General features: G+C 33.9%; 1 pseudogene; it reads left to right on the forward strand.

The window, feature by feature from the left end:
• The first annotated feature begins 281 nt into the window (after nucleotides 1-281).
• LOC148240451 (proteinase inhibitor-like) lies at nucleotides 282-601 on the forward strand (annotated as a pseudogene).
• Nucleotides 602-21,769: the final 21,168 nt, after the last annotated feature.

Here is a 21,769-nt window from a genome sequence, read left to right on the forward strand (position 1 = left end):
AACATCTCTTTTATTATATATGGTGTTCTTCCCTTGTTAATAGATATGGATAAGCTCTGTACAGTATAGGACAGGTAAGCTGCGTAAAACCTATGAACAGCCACCATTAATCAAAGTCAAAGCCATACTTTACAAATTAAAATTCATGAAATAATTTCCCACATCTCCACCGAGCCGCCTCATATGCTATATAAATACCCTACAACCTCAGGAACTCATCCTCACTTGTTCTATTGAATTTTACATATAAGAGAAACAAAAACAATTTAGAGAAGAAAGGAATGGTGTCTGAATGCCCTGGTAAGTACGGATCAACTCTTCTTTTCATATGTAAGGGTAATTAATTAGTGCACAATTATAAGAAATTATATACATATATATATATATATGTATGGGTGTTGCAGGTAAAAACTCATGGCCGGAACTTGTTGGGAAAAACGGAGATGAGGCAGCGGAAACCATAAAGAGAGAAAATCCAAATGTCTTGGAAGTCATCGTGTTGTTGGAAGGAACTCCGGTGATCAAGAATTTTAGCTGCAACAGGGTTTGGGTTTAGGTAAACGATTGCAAGATTGTTACTCTAGTTCCTACTATAGGCTAACATTGCCCACGTAATTTCATATAATAAATGTAATAATACATGGGCTAGTTTCTTGACCGATCTAGCTTCCATTGTAACCAAATAAATAAATAAGTAGTTTTTATTTAATTTTCAATAATTAGTAAATTCTCTTATGTTATCTTCCTTTAGATATTTATTTGAATAATTGGAAATAAATAAATGTGACTGATATTTTATGTGATTTAATAGTTTATTATATATTAATATCATATCCTATTTTCTAATTATATACAATTTGGATTTTAATTTGATTTAAAAATTTTATTTAATTTCAATGCAAATCAAATTTTGGAGGGTAATTAAAAACTAAACTAAATTAAACCATTTCGGTTTAGTTTTTCAATTGGGTTAAATTTTTTAGTTTGGACAAAATAACTTGTAATACCCAAATTAATTTTTTGTAATTTAAATTAATTTGTAAATGTAGTTTTTTTAATTTTTTATTTTAATTTAGTATAAAAATGAAAAAAATTTGAAAGAGAATGAAATTGAAAATAATTTTGAAAAAAAAAACAAGTGAAATTTTGGATTTTGAGGGTATTTTTGAAAGAAAAATCGAAAACTATGGGTCAAAATGTAATTTAAAAAAGTTATACCACATAAGATGCCCGGTTAGTAGCTCTTACGAACCAGAACGCGCCACGTGGCAACAGACACTGACACAGTGCCACACGGGAGGCCACGCGGGCGATCCGCGTGCCCGCGATCAAACCGTCCATATTCGCTCCCGCATGCACAAACGACCTGGATGTGTTCTCTCCCTAAACGCGCTTGGACGGTCAGATTTAAATGAGATCAACGGTCCAGATCCACTTTTTATTTAAACGCGATTGGACGGTTCATATCAGATAGCGATGAACGGTCTAGATTCACTCCCTATTTAATTGCGATCAGACGTTTCAGATCAATCGCGATGGACGGCCCATATTAAAAGGGGACGAATATAAATAATTCTCTTCACACCAAATCCTAAGCCTAGCCGTCAGACACCCTCATCGGAGAAAAAGACCCAATCGCTGGAAAGGAGAACCACCACCATCCAACGCCACGCCGGAGCCACTTCCGATCGCCAAAAGAAGTAACAAAATTTCTTTTTGCTCAGAATTCAATTTTAAACACCCCCATGGCCATATTGGAGTAAAATGATCGGCCAATTGGCCAAAAACTACGGGCAAAGCCCGGCAGTGCCGCCGCAAAAAATTTTAAAAACCACCTCCGATAAGGCCCTTCCCGATTTCCGTTATGCAAAATTTTTTCACCGTTTTCTTCTCTACAGGTTGACCAAAGTAAAACACTCAACCGCAAAAGCGAGCTAGCGGAGCCGCCTCACCGAAGAGCCCTGCTGCTGGTGAGTTTCAGTTTTTCAATTTTTTCGGCCAACTGAGGTCCCTTAATGTGTTTTCTCGCAAGGATTGATGCAAAACTGGCCAAAAATAGCCAACCTGAGGTGTTGTAATGTTAAAGGAAATGGTTCACGTGTTGTAGGAACATCCTTATAAACCCCCGTGGATACTAATAGGTTGATAAAGGATAGAATTGTTATTCAAATCGATTGCATATGAAATCATTATTTGAGTTATGTTATTATCTCTATAAGTTGTTTTGTAAATCTCACTACGGTAAATAGATGGCAAAGGATTTTGTTTATGATAAATGAATTTGTTTAATTAAGAGTTCCATTAGTTGTTTTGATTTTTCTACCAACCTTTATTTCTATGTCGTTGAATAGCGTGATATTCTTACTGGGATAGCGTAGCTCATTTCTTATTTAATAATTTCAGATCAAGATGACCAGAATCCAGAGGCTGATCCATTAGAGAGTTGCGAGTAGCATACCAGTTTTATTTATTTTCCGTTTATTTCATTAATTTTTTGTATTTCCTTCAAAAGTGTAATTTATGTAGCACTATTTAGTACTTTAAGTGTACTATTTAGTACTTTATTTATTTTCCGTTTATTTCATTAATTTTTTGTATTTCTTTCAAAAGTGTAATTTTTGTAGCATTATTTAGTACTTTAAGTTATTGTGTAAGAAATATAGACACTAACTAATTATTTCGGTTCCACACTTAATTTATGAATTATTTCTTTTAAAATTTCGGAACCGTTACATAACTTACAACCTACACAACGCATTATTTACTTAAGGCACACATGAATATTACCTAAAGAAAACCAATAATATATTGACGTATAAATTAATGTCACTACAATGTATATAAATCTATTGAACTCAAGAATGGTCTTGCCCATAAATAACATCTTAATTTGTAATTAATTCCCTTCTTTAATGCATTTTTAAGTTTCTGATTTAAGAAAAAACACTTATATCCCACCTCATCAGCTATGTAAATCCATCAACTCATCTTCACTTGTTTTATTGAATTATAGAGAGAAAATGTCATCTGATTGCCCAGGTCAGTATGGATCAACCTTTTTTTCTCTCAATTTTATTTTAATAAAAGTGAATGATTAATTCTTATTTTCTAGTAATATCTTACTAATTGATACAATTGGTTAAATCTCGTAAAATTATTTCATAGAAATTTATTGATATATATATATATTTTATAATATTAAATAATCAGTATTCTTTCTGTTTTTATTGTAACAAAAAATTCAATTTTTGTGTAAAAAAGACCCCTATTATCTCTTTAGTTTATGACATATTTTATTAAGTAATCAAATTATTTAACCTAACATGTCCGGTTGACACCTAGACTAAACTCTTACAATTTTATTAGGAAAAAAAAATGTAAAAAGTGAAGTCTCTTATTTTGTCAGTAATTTAATTTAGAAATATTACATGTGTATATATAAGTTAATGAATTAATGCATAGTTATAAGAAAATATACATATGTATATATGGGTGTTGCAGGTAAAAACTCATGGCCGGAGCTTGTAGGGAGAAACGAAGATGAGGCAGCGGAAATTATAAAGAGAGAAAATCCACTTGTGGCTGAAGCCACTGTGTTGCCGGAAGGAAATAAGGTGATCCTAGATTTTGACTGCGGAAGGGTTTGGATTAGGGTCAATGCGTGCAACATTGTAACCGTAGTTTCTCATACAGGCTAATATTCTCTACCTGGATTTTTAATTAATTTTCTTAAGTTCAGAGTCGTTCTCATAATATTGTGATATTAATTTAATTCCTTATAATAAATAAATAAATATATAATGTGTCTTTATTTGAAATTAATTAAAATTTTTGTGAATCATTTCCATTTTCGAGAATACTCAATACAAAGGTAATTTTTGAGAAAATATTTTTATTATTGTGGGTTGAACATAAAATACCTCGAAACCTATGAGACTAATTTTTTATGACATAATATATATGTTAATATTAATTTATTTAATAATTAAAATATGAATTTCTAAGAGATGTAATTAATAGAGGGTGTACATTTTAAATTAATCTATTATAGCGAACGTTACAAAAAAATATCTAGGAGATTGGATTAAATTTTTATTGGACCGAGCCCAAATGGAAATGGGCTAGATATGTGTTCAGATTTTATTGGGTCTAGGAGACAAAAACAAAAAATGAAGGGATGTGAGGGATCTAAACCTGAGTTGGCCGACCCTAATAGAAAACCAGGCTAGGGAAGAGAGAGAAGCCCCTGGTGGGCTGAACGTTAAGAAAAAAAGAAATCATATATGTACATATAGAAGACAGCTGAAGTTTGATCCAAATAATGGTGGGTCGAACCCATAGAAAAGATCTTTTAGAAAGAAAGATTTTGGTCTAATGAACCTGGTGAGGCCAAGTCCATAGGAAGCGTATAAGAAAAATTTAAAATACTAGTGGGCCAAATCTTCCTAAAATGGATTAGAAGTGAAAGGTTTTGGGTAGGTCGAAGGATGGGAAAGAAAATAAAACTTAGTTTGAGGTAATAAATATGAAATTAATTTTTTATAACATAATATATATGTTAATATTAGTTTGTTTGATGATTAAAATTTGAATTTCTATATTAAATTAATAATTTAATTAAGAGATGCAATTAATAGAGGGTGTATATATTAAATTATTACAAAAAAATATCTATATAATTAATTTCTGAAACTAAAGAACCATTGTACATAAGCTATTCCAAAATTTTTTTTTTTGTTCCCAATATAATAAAATTGGATTGTTCCATCACTTTATTGGCACTTTTTGTTCTTACAGGACTACTTTTTATACTAACATTTTCACAAGATATAAGTTCGTCACTCAAGTATAGACATCATATAATTGATGAGGAATTCTATCAAACTTGTGTCCATAAGGTTAGTGAGAGATGCAACATAGAAGTGTTAGAATACTTTTTTTTCCAAGAAAATTAGGTTAACATGAGTCGAGATTGTTGTTTGAAAATAAAAAATTCCGGGATAAATTATCACCATCTTATGATGGATGTCGTTTTGTCAATAAAATAATTACAGGCATATGAACCTGTAGCTCACAAAAAAACAAGGAAGTATGGAATGCATATTGAATTACAGAAAGGAAACGCGTGCTCCAATCACTCTTGACAAACGAGTTATAATACATAATCATAGTTGATAATTTCTCCCACATATATCTATTTTTCTGGGCTATTAATGTTAATTTTAATTTGAAGCATATAAAGTATCGAGCTTTTAGCAAGGTATATGTATACCTACAAAGTTATATATTGATATATCCTTCATATATTATTTTATCAAAATATTTAAAACATTATATATTGTAAAATAATTTAATTTCATCACATAGACCTGGTTAAATTATATGAATTCACAAAAAAATCAGTTGAAAATTAACATTCAAATAATAGGTTATGTATGTTTCATGAGTTTTTATTAATATGAAAGAAGATTGAATTAGATCAAATAGGCCAAAAAAAAAAAATAGACTATCTAAATTTATTTGGTTAAATTCAAATTAATTGTAAATATTTTTCCTTACATGAGTTTTAATTAAAAAATAATTAATAAATCTAATAAAAATAAAACTAAATAATAAATTTCATAAACAATAATTATTTATTTAATAGATCATTTATGGAATTAATAAGATAAAATAATAATCTAAGAATATATATACCTTAAAATCTCGGTCCATTTAATCTGGACGGAATGAAATAAAACTCTTTAGGACATCTAATTCCAAATTGAAAATTAAATCAAACTATTGTATTCTAATTCGTTCTATTTAATTTCATCTAATATTAATTGTCTAGTATATGCCGAATTTTACCACTACTATAAACTCTAGGTACCATAACAGACTTTGCACTGAACTTGCTAATGAGTCCAATGATCTGCCCAAATAAGGAAAATTTGACCCATAATTTGAGGGATTGGAGAAATATTTTCTTTTGTTTTTCTCTTTTTGAATGATTGGGCAAATATTTTCAATCTTGTGGATTGAATATAAAATACCTCAAAGCCAATAAATATGAGAGTAATTTTTTTTAACATAATATATTTGTTAATATCATTTTGCTTAATGATTAAATTTTGAATTTCTATCTTAAATTAATAATTTAATTAAGAGATATAATTAATGAAGGGTGTACATATTAAATTAATCTATTACAGCGAGCATTACAAAAAAGTATCTATCTAATTAGTCGTTGAAACTAAAGAACTATTGTACACAAGCTATTCCAAAAACTAAAGAACCACTGTACACAAGCTATTCCAAAAACTTTCTTTTGGTCCCAATAAGGCAAAATTGGATTGTTCCTTCAATTTTCTGGCACTTTTTGTCACTGCAGGACTACTCTTTATACCGATATTTTCACAAAATATAAGTTTGTCACCCAAGTATGGACACCATATAATTGATGAGGAATTCTATCAAACTTGTGTCCATAAAATTAATGGGAGATGCAACATTGAAGTGTTAGAATATTTTTTTCTCAAGAAAATAAGGTTAACGTGAGTCGAAATCGCTGTTTGAAAATAATATATTCTAGGATCGATTGTCACCATCTTGTGGTGGATATCGTTTTGTCAATGAAACAGTTGCAGACATATGAACTTGTAGCTCACAAAAAAAAACAAGAAAGTATGGAACTATTGCATATTGAATTATGGGAAGGAAGTACATGCTCCCATCTCTCTTGACAAATGAGTTATAAAACATAATTGTAGTTTATAATTTTTCCTATATATGTCCATTTTTTTGGATTATTAACAATAATTTTAATTTGAAGCGTATAAAATATCGAGTTTTTAGCAAAGTATATATATCTACAAAGTTATATATTGATATATATCCTTCATATATTGTTTCATCAAAATATTTGAAAAGTTATATATTGCAAAATAATTTAATTTTATCACATAGACCTAGTTTGTAACAACCCCAGTTTTCAAAGGTGGTTGTTATACTAATCAAACATGTAAGATTTATTCACATTATTTTTAATAAATAACACATCAAATCTCAAGACATCAACCTGCATAAATTTTCATTCCATTTGAAACTCATGTATACATATATATACTCGTGTATACTAATTCTCATTTACCTCATTTACAATGCCAAACTAGATTATCAAGTGTTAATAATGGAAGTATAAGTAATTCCATCTAAATGAGACATGTATATGTGTAATGATATCAAAACAATCTCATACCATGCTCTAAATCAACGATAATTGCTCTATGGTACGCCTTACTTATTCCAAAGTTTGAACACACGCTTCTTGTACATCCGATTCTTACTCTTGTTTTATCTGCTCTGTAATATATAACATGTAATGAGCTATATAGCCCAGTAAGTAAAATTTAAAATTCACATCAAAACAAGTAAAAAATTTACATCTAACTTCCCGGTACTGGGCATTATCCAACTTAACCATTTCCCTTCCTTTCTCTCACTATCATTGGTCATATATGTAGTCTCTGCATTCAGCATAGCAAACCCTAACCCATTACAACAAGTTTTTGCTCTGCTTACTCCTAATTTCCCTCCTAAAAAGTCATCTATTCACAACCATATACCTCCATTTGCCTGTCCCTAATTCTTCCCAACTTAGTCTACCCCTAGCAGGTCTATTTTCCTTTAACCATAATTTGCCCAGTATCTTAGTCTAACTCCCACCGTAAACCTCTCCTCAACTTCTTAAATTTGCCTAATGGAGCACCAACGCCTCTCAAATTATTAAGAACACCCTCACCAAACTCCCTACGTTTTTCTCTTCAGTTCAGCCCGTATTTCCCCCCTCTTCCCCTGATTTATTTTATTTCCCACAGCCCCTATCCTAATTTCTACCCCTAACGCTAATTACCATCAATCCAGCTTCCCTCTTGACATATTTACAACATTTCCTTGGTGCTTAAGCCACTGGATATTCACCCATTCCACAGTTATAGCCATTAGATGTACCAAGATTGCAAACATAAAAGAAAAGAGAAAAGTAACTAAAACGAAGAAGAAAGAAGGAAAAAAATATAGATAAATAATTAGTTCTTGGGTCATCAAACCCTCGACCCAGCCACTGGGCCACAATAGAATCCCATATTCCTTCACCTCCAGATCATAGAACCGCAAATATTACAATTGCCCACCAATTGCATGTCAATGCCAATCACACACACCTGACGCATCGAACCCTCGACCCAACCACTAGGCCATAATAGAATCCTATATTCCTTCAAATTTGGATCACAGAATGGTAAATATTACAATTTCCCACCAACGACATATCAATGCCAATCACACACACTCAGGGCATCGACCCCTCAACCAAATAACTGGGCCTACTGTATTGTAATTTTAGCATATTCCAAGCACAACAAGCACATGAACACAATGAATATACTATAGTAAAGCAAATGTGTAAATCCCCAAGCATTAAACGTATGAGGGTCACCATGCATTTTTTAAAAAATATTCACCAAGAAAATACATATATATATAAATCGACACACATTTCAATTTTCCTCTTCCCCCTCTCTTCTCTTAATTAGTTCGGTTAGCCATTTTTTCCTCTCTCTGTCCAAGCTTAATTAATCACAGAATTTTCTCCATTCCCTTAGTTCAGAACCTCTTTAAACCAATCCAGTAAAGACCTCCCAGTTTTGAGCTCCTTCCCACAAACTTTTACTCTGTCTCTCTTTTCGTTCTTCTCTATTATTATTAGGAACTTTAACATAACTATCTTTGCCTCCTAGATCCTCCTCCTGAATCAGTTCTATACCACCCAAACACAAAAAGAAGAAATCACAAAGAACTTATAATGTAAATTTCTATTTGAGCAATGAAGAGCAAATGGTACTTGCTTCTCGGATATGTATAATGATGATTCAACACAGTCTCTCCTTCCTCTCCCTACACCCCCGCATCAATGATGTTGCTCTGGTAAGTTCACTTATTGTTCACCCTCCCCTTAGCTTCTTTCGATATCACTATTCCCTCTCTCTTTTTCTCTCTAGGTCACCACTCTCATTCTCCCTCAAGTTTCCTCTCCTCTCTTTATACTAAACTCATCCTCCCCCCTTGTTGTGTTACAGGTGAGAAGAGAAAAGGGAGGTCATTCAGGCTTGGGGCTAGGCCTATGGGCTTAGGTCTTTTGGATTGGGCTGAAGAAAACATTGTGCTAGCTGGGTGTTACAAATCTCTCCTTTAAAAAAAAAAAGATTGGGTTCTCAAAATTTACGAGCAGGGGTTCAAAACATATTTACTCATTTCCAAGTTCTTCCTCAACTTGGTGGTGTCGTTATAATGTTTAGTTTGTAAACACTTCTTTCCTAACTTCTATGACTAAGGTATAATTGTTAGGATTTGGTCTCTTAATTCTAAATATTTTAACAGCTATAGTTATTAGTGTCTCACTGTAATTTCTTTAGAATTTTTTATCAAGCAAAAGGAATATTGATGTGATCTTAGACAACCTATAATTAGTTCTAAAAATGAAACCTTGCATCAATGAGGAATGCCCAGAATAGGAGAGTAGTTTCATCCCTGAACGCTGTCCTAATTGGGATTATTCCAATAGATGGCCCAAGTTTGTCCAAGCTAGAATGCTTAAGGCCCAAGTAAGATTAATGGGTTTGAAGAATTGTAAGAAAGCCCACGCTCGAGGAGGAGGCCCACACGTGCGCCGAAAAAGTGGCCCAGCCCATATGGCCCATGAACATGCACATGTGCCCACATGAATCGTGTGTTTGAGTGCCAGGAGCGCCCACGCACGCGACCCTCTAGGCCCGCATGGAACCAACCACACGCGCGTAGGCCCAAGGGGCCAAACACTTGCACCCCACGCGGACAGGCCCGCAGACGGCCCAAACGGCCCAAGCCTAGCCTGTGCTTCTCGCGGGCCTCTTCCCGCACAACCCGCGCAGCCCAACTGGGCCGGCCCATCCGGGTAGCCAAAACCAGCCGACCCCTCTTTTTCCCTTTTTAAAATATTTAAATTACTTAATATTTATTTATTTTATTATTTTAAAATATTTTAAAAGGCTTGGGACCTACTTTTCAAAATACCCATGTGTTAAAATTAATTTTCACATATTTTTTAAATGGATTTCACATGGGATAAGTACGGATTTAAATTAATTATTATTTTAATTATAAATCTATAGGATTATTTAATTAATTTATTTGGGATATAATAATTATTTTATTTTATATTTATCTTACATTAAGATAGAATTTTATCTAGGATATTATTTTATTAATTATCTGAAGATTTTTGTACTCATCTAGATTGTCCGGGAAAGGCTATAAATACACATTTACCCCTAGGATTTAAAACACACATTTGAGAATAAATTTGAGAGAATTCTTGAGAGTTTTAACTTTTTTTCTTTTATCATTTTTGCTAAAAATTAACTTCTTCAAGTTTTTCGGGAAGAAGGAGTATTTAGAAGTCTTGTTGAGTCAATGAGCGATGATCAACTTATAGGTAACTCTGTGATTTTTTTTTTCTTGTTTATTTCTCTAGTATTTGTTTTTACTTTCCTTTAGGATTATAGATTTAATTAGAGAGAAGAGTTTAATTCTAGGTGGTTATTTTTTTGGTATTGCATACGCTGAGTGAGTTTCAAGAGTAAATTCGATCCTCCCCCATACCTTATCGCGTCATCTGGTGTAAGAGCTTTGGCTCCTTGAAACCTAAATCTATCTTTATTTGATTTAGCATTTTGTTCTTAAATTAGCACTCAAAATGATTTGATTATTAATTCATATTGCATCCTGCTTGAATTCATATCTATCCGTTCAATTCAAGTAGTTCGTGTTATTATTCAAAAAAAAAATTATATATCCAAAATTACCAAAAATGCCCTAGTTGCACCCTATAAGACAATTGGCACATGTTTGCATTTTGTATCACAAAAGCAAAATAACTGCCTACTTGGTGATCGGAAATCATTTGAGAAATCAAAGGCAAAGTATGTTGCCTAACTCGTGTGAGCGAAAACTTTTATTTTCTTTCCGCACACTATCCACATTTAATTCTAAATTGCATTTCTGTAATCTGCATCAATGTTGCATAAAGAAACTTAATCGGTCGTAGATCGTAGCCGATAAATTGGGTGTAGTATAGGAAGATACACCTACTAATTATATCCATCAAGATTGATCAGATCCTTACGCATCAGTCCAAATTGTCATTCTTTGTGATCTATATTTTTGTTTTCTTTATTTTATGACTGTTACATAATTAAGTGACTAATTATTACTAGTTGTTTAACGCATAAAGAGCACACCATTCTTTTTTTCTGTGTGCTTGTTTCTGAGCTTCAGTAGAAATCAGAATCCTTTAGGGTTCCTTGTGTCATAAGGACTAACGTGTAGACCTGATTTAAGTGATTTCGATTTCAAATGCTCAACTCGACAGACGAAGCTGTCAACTGAGAGATTGCAAGGTAAACATGAGTGAAGGTGAGGGAGATATTTTCTTTCATTAACCTTTACCTTGCAGGAAAATTCACTATGTTTCAATAAAGTGACATGCTTTCATTCCGAGAAAGTATCATTGTTGTCCGAAGGGTCATGAACCTATAAGCCCAATGAGAGGACAACGACCAGAGGGAGAACATATTCCACATGCGATGCCTTGTCCATGATAAGGTATGTGGAATGATCATTGATAGTGGTAGCAGTGTTAATGTGGCAAGCACTCTATTCGTGAAAAGAGCAAGGTTGACATGCATCAAGCATCCAAATCCTTATCGGTTACAGTGGTTGAATGAGTGTGGCGAAATTCAAGTTACCAAACAAGTCATAGTATCGTTCTTCATCGAAAAATATCACGACGAGGTATGTTGTGATATCGTACCTATGCATGCTAGTCACCTGATACTTGGAAGACCTTGTAGTTTAATAGACAGGTACAACATTACGGCCGCACCAATTGATATTCACTGAGAAAGGAAGGTTTGAATCATGTCCTTACATCTTTATCAACAAAAGAGGCACATGAAGATCATGTTAAAATTAAATAGTCTTTTAATGAATACTCAAGAAGTGTAGAAGAAAAAAAGAAGGCCATAGAGAAAGTCAATGGCCCATTAAGCATAAAGGATGCCCAACAGACAGCTAAAGATGGTCCATTGCGAGGAAGACCAAGACAGAAAACAAAGGAGTGTCCTGAAGACAGAGACATAATGTTGAGGAATATCTCTTATGAAAAGGGACGTTAAATTGTAATTACCTACAGGGAGATTCATTTTGACCTTAACCACTCTTTTTAAAGTCGTACTGTTTTTCTCTTACAAATAATTACCATAGTAAGAGGGCTACGAAGATTTGATCAAGATTCTAGAGGAATTATGAATGAAGTCATGACGTGCATCAACAACAAAGCAAACATGCCAGGGAGGTATGCGTGTTTCCTACTATAATCCCTAATCTTTTCCCTTGTGATGAAGGCTCAGATTTGAGGATGAATCTTTTTAAAGAAATGAGAGATGATGTGATCCCAGACAGCTTAGAATTAGTTCAAAAAATACAACCTTACATCAATGAGGAACGCCCAGAATAGGAGAGTAGTTTCATGTTTGAACGCTTTCCTAATTGGAATTATTCCAAAAGATGGGCCAAGTTTGTCCAAGCTAGAAGGCATAAAGTGCAAGTAAGATTAATGGACTTGAAGAATTGTAAAAAAGCCCATGCCTAAGGAGGAGGCCCACACGTGCGCCAAACAAGTGACCTAGCTCGCACGACCCATGAACATGCATGCATGCCCATACGGATCGCGCGCGCAGGCCCAAGGGGCCGAACACCCGTACCCTGCGCGGACGGGCCCGTAGATGGCCCAAATGGCGCAAGTCAGTTCCGCACGCACGCAGGCCCAAACGGCTGAACACCCACACCCCTCGCGGACGGGCCCACGAACAGCCCAAATGACCCAATCCCAGCCCGCAATTCTTGCAGGCCTCCTCCCTCGCAACCCGCACGAACCAGCCGATCCGGCCCATCCGAGTAGCCCAAATCGGCCGTCCCCTCTTTTCCCCCTTTTAAAATATTTAAATTACCTAATTCTTATTTATTTTATTATTTTAAAACTTTTAAAAGGCTTAGGACCCACTTTTCATAATATCTATGTGTTAAAATTAATTTTCACATGGTTTTTAAAAGGATTTCACATGGGATAAATATGGATTTAAATTAATTATTATTTTAATTATAACTCTATCCGTTAATATTAATTAATTAATTAATTTGAGATAGAATAATTATTTTATTTTGAATTTATCCTACATTAAGATAGAATTTTATCTTAGATATTATTTTATTAATTATCTGAAGATTTTTGTACTCATCTAGATTGTTCGGGAAAGGCTATAAATAGACCTTTGCTCCTATGATGTAAAACACACATTTGAAAATAAATTTGAGAGAATTCTTGAGAGTTCTGGCTTTTCTTCTTTTAGTATTTTTGCTAAAAATTAGCTTCTTTAATTTCTTCAAGAAGTAAGAGTCTTTAGAAGTCTTGTTGAGTCAAAGAGTAGGGATCAACTTATTAAGTCTGTGACATTTTTTCTTTCCTTGTTTATTTCCCTAATCTTTATTTTTACTTCCCTTTAGGATTGTAAATTCAATTAGAGGGAAGAGTTTAATTCTAGGTGGTTATTATTTCGGTATTACATACATTGAGTGAGTTTCAGGAGTAGATTCGATCCTTCCCATACCTTTTTGCGTCAAATACTGTCTTGGGCTATAATGATCTTCAAAATTCATTAACGTCTAATGTTTTCCAATCATAGTGTATGCAATTGTTATTACTGTACTACATGTTTTGAAAACATCATTTCCTATTCTCATTACATGGATCAATTTTTGATTACCTAGAAACCTTATCACTGTGGTACATCTGCAGTCTCCCAAGTTTCCCATGTCTACTTTAAGCTATTGTTTCCTAATTTTTGAAATTCAATATTTGATTATTTGGAGTATATTATCTTAAATCTTTAATAAACCCTCTAAGTATCACCAACATAGACATCATTCGTAAGGGCTTAGGGTTTTAATCTACTGTGGCTGTTCGTATTCATATAGGAAAGTTCACCAATACAACGGTTTACTTTTACTATTCTGTTTCATATTCACATCCTCCAGGATAGGTGTGTACAAAACTAAATGGGTGTGATGGTTTTTGAAGTAACAGATGTTATTTGTGGTTCCTTATCATACTAGAGTTTTCAAGATCCTTTTTCCCTTTTTCTTTTAATTATTGGCATCTTTATGAATTTTCTTTAGTTTAATCGTACTATTCTTCTAAATCCGTCAAGGCTAAATGATTCTTAATATACCCCAATACTTGATCAACTTATTCTTAAAGTCCCTTTGAATGTACATGGTAAGCATGGAATCCACGGCTATTGTCAAGAATCATTAGGAATTACTTGGGGGAAGGGTTCATTTATGAGTTTTATTTATGAGTGATTAAGTTTGGTTTTATCTCTTGCAGGATTAGGTATTACACTTTTGAGTTTTCAAAATTTTTAAGTGATCACTCTTAAATATGACCTTAAGATATGAGTTACTTGTTTATCATATTATTGATTTCTCCTTGTTGGTTCAGAGAGAAATCTTCCATGTGTGGTGGGTTATGGGTCTACTACACTTCTGCTGTGCTACTCTAATAATATCTACTTGGGAGTCTATCCTAATATATTAGTATATTGTACTACTTTGTGTTCCCTTTAGGTATATGAGAACTATATGCTGGATTTATCGTTATTTTATTAATGATTTATTTGTCATAACATGTCCATAGTGTCATGGCTTTCTTCTAAGTTTGTAGCAAATCTAGAAAGATTCCTAGTTAGGCTTACTTTGTTTCACTAACTAAAATCACTTTGCATTCACCAAGTATATGATTTATTCATTCTCCTCAAAGCACATGATTACTTAATGACTTATAATTTTAAATCGTGATTGTATCCCTATTTGGAACTTTGCTAGTAGCTTTCGAACAAGTACGGTACCCATTCTTCCTAGGGAATATTCAAAAGGAATTTCTAAAATCCATCAAAGTCTTGATATGTATCAGGTCTCCCAACATCCTTGGATATTAGGAAAGGTTCAAAAAGCATAACTGGTCGTTCAAATATTTCTTTAGTTTATTGTTTTTCCTAGTCACTAGAGAACTTAGAAAAGATATTTTGCTAGAGATTTCTCCATGTTATTTGTGCATTTAAAAATTCTCCTTACAGTCTCTATTCAAATTTGGTTTGTCCCATTTTTGCGTCCTACTTTGAGGTGGAATTTATCGCTCCTATTTGCACTTCCTATTCCTTAACACTATCTCTTACATGCCCACATGTTTTACTTCTCAGCCCTACTTTCTCTAAAATGTTTCCTAATGTTTGTATACTTCATATAGTCCAAACCCTCATGAATCAAAGGAGGCCAACAAAAGTTGCTCTGATACCAACTGTAACAATCCCAGTTTTCAAAGGTGGTTGTTATACCAATCAAACCTTAAGACTTATTCACATTCTTTTCAATAAATAACACATCAAAACTAAAGACATCAACCTGCATAAATTGAAAATTAAATCAAACTATTATATTTTAACTCGGTTTATTTAATTCTATCTAATATTAATTTTTTTAGTATATACCGAATTTTACTACTACTATAAATTCTAGGTAACATAACAAACTTTGCACTGAACTTGTTAACGAGTCCAATGGTCTATATTAAATTTGAATTTCTATCTTAAATTAATAACTTAATTAATGGATGTAATTAACGGAGGAGGGTGTAGATGTTAAATTAATATATTATAGTGAGTGTTATAAAAAAAACATCTATATAATTCATCTCTAAAACTGAAGAACAATTGTACACAAGCTATTTTGAAAACTTTTCCTTGCTCCCAGTATGGCGAAATTGGATTGTTCCATCACTTTTCTGGCACTATTTATCGCCGCAGGACTGCTTTTTATACCGGCACTTTCAGAGAATATAACCCCGTCACCCAAGTCCGAGCATCATATAGTCGATGAGGAATTCTTTCAAACTTGCGTCCAGAAAGTTAATGGGAGATGCAGCATTGAAATGTTTGGATACCTTTTATCTCCTAAAAATTAGCTCAACGTGAGTCGAGATTGTTGTTTGAAATTAATAGATTCCAGGTTGATTGTCACTGTGATATGTCAAAAATACCTTCGAGTTAATTTCTTATATTTTATATATTTAATTTAGCCTTTATATGTGTTTGAAAATGTATAATGAGGTTAAGAACATAGTTTAGAGTCAAATGTGAAATGATGGATAATGATGAAGGAGTTAAAATAACTGTTAACTATTAGATAAATTGTATAATGGAAAATGACAACTTTTAGATGAAATGAAATGTAAAAAGTGGTAACTTTTAGATTAAGTGACATATAAAAAGTGGTAACTTTTAGATGAAGTGACATGTGAAAAATGACAACCTTTTAAATAAAGTGGTATGTGAAAAGGCCTTTTAGATAAAATGACATGTGAAAAGTGGTAACCTTTTAGGTGAAGTGACATGACGAAAGGTGTTAATTTTTAGATGAAATGGTATGTTAAAATGGTGGTAACCTTTCTCTCATAGCTCCCCACTCCTATAAATAGGGGATAGGAGAAGAGAGGAAGAGACATTAGGATGTGAGAAAAATAGTGAGAAGCATAGAGGTGAAGGAAGAATAGGGAGTACGAAGTGTGTGATTTTTGAAAGTATTTTGAGATTTTAGATAAAAACCTTGGGGAAGTTCTGCTAAATTTATGAGAGCAGAGAAAGAGAAATAAAAGAGGAATAAGGCTCAAGATTAAAAGGAAGTTATAAACTGTTAGAAAGGTAAGATTTTTCTTAAGTTTTAAAGTTTGATTTCTCTTTGATTTTTGGGATTAGTTTTTGAGTATTATGTTGGATATTTTTGAGTAAAAAAATTGATAAAGATATCCCAAAGCTCTACATGATTTTTTAAAGAAAAAAGTTATAAATAAAGCCAGAACTCTACCGAAATTAAGACTACAATTGCTAAGGACCTAAGATAAATGGATATTATGGATTCATAGCCTATGTAGTTTTGAAGTATTTTACGTATTTTTAATATAAAAATGTGCACGTGTTTAATTTGTCTTCTGTATTTGCTAAGTAAGTATTTGTTAAATTTTTACTTCGATATAAGTGTTATTTCGCTTTGTATTTTCGAAATATGATTTTAATATATGTGAAATATGATTTTAATATATGTGCATCACTCATTATGGAAAGAAGTTATTGCGAAAGCACTTGCATTATGCTAGGCTTCAATCTGGCCGTATATAACTGTTTTGTGTTTGGGTGTATTGGCGAAGTGATAAGTGTATACACATACATAACCATTCCGTATTCGGCTGTATGAGAAAATAGTGTAATCTGCATACCTTAATTGTTCCGTGTTCGGGGAGTAGTAGTGTTTCAAGGTACTCATGTATGTCATTCCGTATCCGGGTACATGGAGAACCAGTGATAAGTATTTATGCCTATGCATAATGTATGATAACTTATTAATTCTCCAGAATAGTGATGAACTATACAACATGCATCTATTTTTTTATTTATGCCTTCGTCTTCTGGTTTGTATATGTTTTAGAAAGATTATATGATATATGTTTTGTTGTGTGTAAAAGAACTATATATTGCATGTATTATGCTGTGATTTCATAATATCGTTTATTGAGATATTTTATCTCATCTCTATCACCCTCCAGATACTAAATCTACCATTACAGAATGAGTGGCGATACGGAGGAAATTTTCGAAGCTAGACTCTGATATTAAGGTTATTGTTTTGTACTTTTGCTTATTAATATAAGTAAGAAAATTTAGAGCCTCGTACATAAGTTTATGTTTTATATTTAAGGGATGTAACGCTTATGTGACTCTTTTATTATTAATAAGTTAAGTTATTTTACTTAACTTGAGTCTATATGATTTAAATAAGTATGCTTTAGTTATTATCCTATAAGACGGTGTGTGGTCTGTGACAAGTGATATCATAGCACGATTCTAGGACATCCCTTGAATATAGGGTTACATGAGACTTAGACAGAGTTATGAAACATAAGGAAATGTCTCTAAGTTTGAATTTCATGAATGTAGGAAATGGCGAGGATACTAAGAGAGCAAGTACATCAGGTTCGGGAAGACCAGATCGAGTAGAGTCTAGATAAACTCATGCATACAGTTGAAGGCTTGGCTATGGTGGTAAGTCAACATGTAGTCCATAGCCAAAGTGCTACTAACGGTAATAATGCTAGTACCAGTAGCACCTAGTCGATGGAGGGAAATAATGGAAAACTCATTGAAAGATTTAAGAGGGTGAACCCACCATCATTTGTTAGAGTAACCGAAATGATATTAGTCGAACAGTGGATCATGGAGTTGGAGAAGATATTCGATGTTCTCAGCCCCACTTTAGAGCAAAAGGTCCAATTAGCCACATTCATGTTCAAGGGAGCTGTAGAACACTAGTGGCGCCTAAAGAAGGGATCACTGAGGACACTGATCCTTTAGGAAGTATTTGGAGTGGCATTCTACAAGAAGAATTTTCTTGACTTTGTTCAAGAACAAAAGTAAATAGAGTTTCTAGAATTAAAGCAAAGGAATATGAGGGTGGCAGAATATGCAAAAAAGTTTATAGAGCTGGCGCAGTTCACGCCCAACTTAGGAGCAGATGGAAGCATAAGAGCCAGGAAGTTTTAGAGAGGCATGCGTAAAGAGATCTCAGATAAAATCTCCGTTACGAAAATTAATGACTATCAAGAAACACTGTGCTAAAATAATTTCAAAACTCTATTTATTCAGGCCTTTGCCCGCTTTGTACTTAATTAATTTACGCTATTTAATATTTATCGTGATTCGTAATTTTGGTTAATTTTTATTTATTTAGTTTTTAGTTAAATTTTATTTTAAATGATTTTAATTTAACTAAATTAAATTGAAAATGAAAATTTAGAAAAAAAATTAAAAAAACAGTGAAATGGGAAAAAATTCCTACGAAAAAAATTTTACGAGAAGGCTGGTTGCCCGCGCAGCTGCTAGGCATTGTGCGCGCGTGCATGCGCACACAGTGGCCGTGGGACATGCGCACAGCACGCACGTCCCCTCCGCATGCCCATGTGTATGTCTTGTTCGCACGCACGGTGCGGGATTAGGACTTGCGTGCACGTCTTGTCGCCTACAGGCGAGGCTCATCCACGCGTCACCTTGCACGCAGATAGGCCCTGTGCACTTGGGGACTGCGCGCAGTAGGCCTGCAAGAGCGGTGCCCAGCGCGCCTAGGCCTTGCACACGCGGAAGGAGACTTGTGCGCTGTAGGCTTGCCTGTAGTGAGTCATCGCTGCCTTGGGCGGTGCACTGCCACCGCTGGTGGAGGAGGCCCTCCTTCCTCATTTTTCACGCCAAGCATATTTTTCTCTTCTGTCTTCACCGGATTTTGCCACTTAGCGTGAATCCAACGGTTTCGAACTTCTATAAATTGGCCTCCCTTTTCCTTCTTCTTTACATTTCCATTTTTTCAATCCATTTTTCTTTTTTTTCTCTTTTGTTTCTTTTATTTTTTAGATAACTTTACCGATTTCATATTAGTTTAACTATATGCAAATCATCAAGTATCTACAAATCACATAGCATGCTTGAAATCAAGAACAATTCAGCTTATTAAACCTACAAACACAAAATCATGCAAAACAGGCGAAATCACAAATTATCACTTTAATAATTTTTTTTGTCTAAAAAATACCCTTCAGATATCTAAAGAAATATTAAATTTCTTACTGAAATCTTGATATTTTTTTCTTCTCATTCTCATTTTCTTCTTCCCATTCTCTCTCTAGATTTCTCTCTCTCTAATTCTTAAAAAAAATGGAAGAATGGAAGTGTGGGGAAAAATGGAAAGGAAAGACCCTATTTATAAAAATTAGGAATCGTTAGATTTGCGCCAAGTGGTGAAATTCAATGAAGAGAGAGGAAAAAAGATACTCGACACGAAAAACAAGGGAAAAAAGTCTCCTCTACCGCCTGAGGCGACGGCGACGCATTGCTTGAAGAAGCAGCGGCCCGCCCGGCACACTGCAGGCTAGCCTATAGGTGCATAGACCTCCTATAGCGTGCGCAGGCCTACTGCGCACAGGCCCCAGGCACACAAAGGCCTATCTGTGCAAGCTTGCTACGTAAACGACACGCGCATAGTATGCAGCGCCTATCCGCGTGTGAGGTGACGCGCGGACAGCCCGCCTGTGCGTGATAAGACACGCACATGGTCTGACCCTGTGCCGCACGTGCAGATGGGACGTGCATGTTGTGTGCACGTCCCACGCCTTCTGTGCGTGCGCATAGTGCACAGGCATCCCGTACGAGCAGCTCCTCTTCCTCACGAGATTTTTCTGCGAAATTTTTCATGTTTCGCCATTTTTTCAAAATTCTATTTTTTTGTACTGAAATAAAATAAATAAAATTAATGTAAATTGAACTAGAATTAAATAAAATTAAAACAATTAAAAATCAACAAAATTCATGAATTACGATAAATAATATGCAGATTAAATTAAATGAGTTCAATGTGGCTTAAAAGTCTGAATAAATAGGATTTTTCAAATTAATTAAGCACAATGTTGGACGGGATATTACATAGTGAGTTGAAGGTGAAGAGATGGGGATTGATGGAGTGTATTATATAGTGCTTAAGGACAACCACAAGATAAGTGTGGGAGAGTTTGATAGTACCTAAAAACAACATCATTATCACCAACTTTTGAGTTGTTAAATTGATGGTATATTATCTAATCCGAGTTATTTTTTATGTTTTGTTGCAGGATAAGATATAAGGATGAAAAGAGAAAAAATAACATGAAAAGAGGAAGAGTTCGTAAAAAGAGTCATCAGCCATAAACAAGCCTTGGGCAAGACTTGGGTCCTGCCCCAGACAACTTAGCCTTGGGCAAGGTTAAGAGTCACGTACAAGAGCAGATTTAAATTAAAACAAGCGCTTTTTAAATCTGAAAAAAGATATCATTCAAGCTAAGATCTGGGGCCGAAAATCAAGGAAACATATTCTGGAAGGCTCATGATAAGCCAAAAATTAAGAAAAATAATCCTAATCAACAAAAAAAAACCCTAATTCCTTTTCTATAAAGAAGGTGGCTCCCAAGCAGATCCATCACCTCTCTCCTCTCCAACGCTGCACACAACAGCTCATGCTGTCTTTACAATTTTTCTTCTTCATCTTTTTTCTTCTCTTTACTCTCCAAAAACTCTTTTGTATTGAAAAGTCCACCATGAGTGGCTAACTCACTTTCTTTTCCTAGTTGATAGATCTAGTAAACTCTAACAATATATTTGTGAGGTCTAATCGAATTATTTGGGTTTTATTTAAGAGTTAGTATTTATTTACTTCCTGCACCTATATATATATATTTGTTGGTTCGAATTCGTTTAAACAAGGTCCGTCATATGAGAAGAACAAATGTAGGCAGCTAGTCGAACCTCTCAAATCCGTAATTATTTAAGTGGTTCTGGCACCGAGTAATGACTAGTAACGCACTGGAGAAGGTGAGTAATCTAGTTGACCAGTTCACGCTTGAATCAGGTCCTTTTATAGCTCAAAATCGTTGACAAGTTAAATCCTATGGACATTCTCAGGACTGTTTGGCAGTGAAGAACTAATAAATGAATGTTTCTTGGTTAGT

This window comes from Carica papaya, chromosome 8, assembly GCF_054855325.1.
Source record: "Carica papaya isolate Zhongbai chromosome 8, ASM5485532v1, whole genome shotgun sequence".
NCBI lineage: Eukaryota > Viridiplantae > Streptophyta > Magnoliopsida > Brassicales > Caricaceae > Carica > Carica papaya.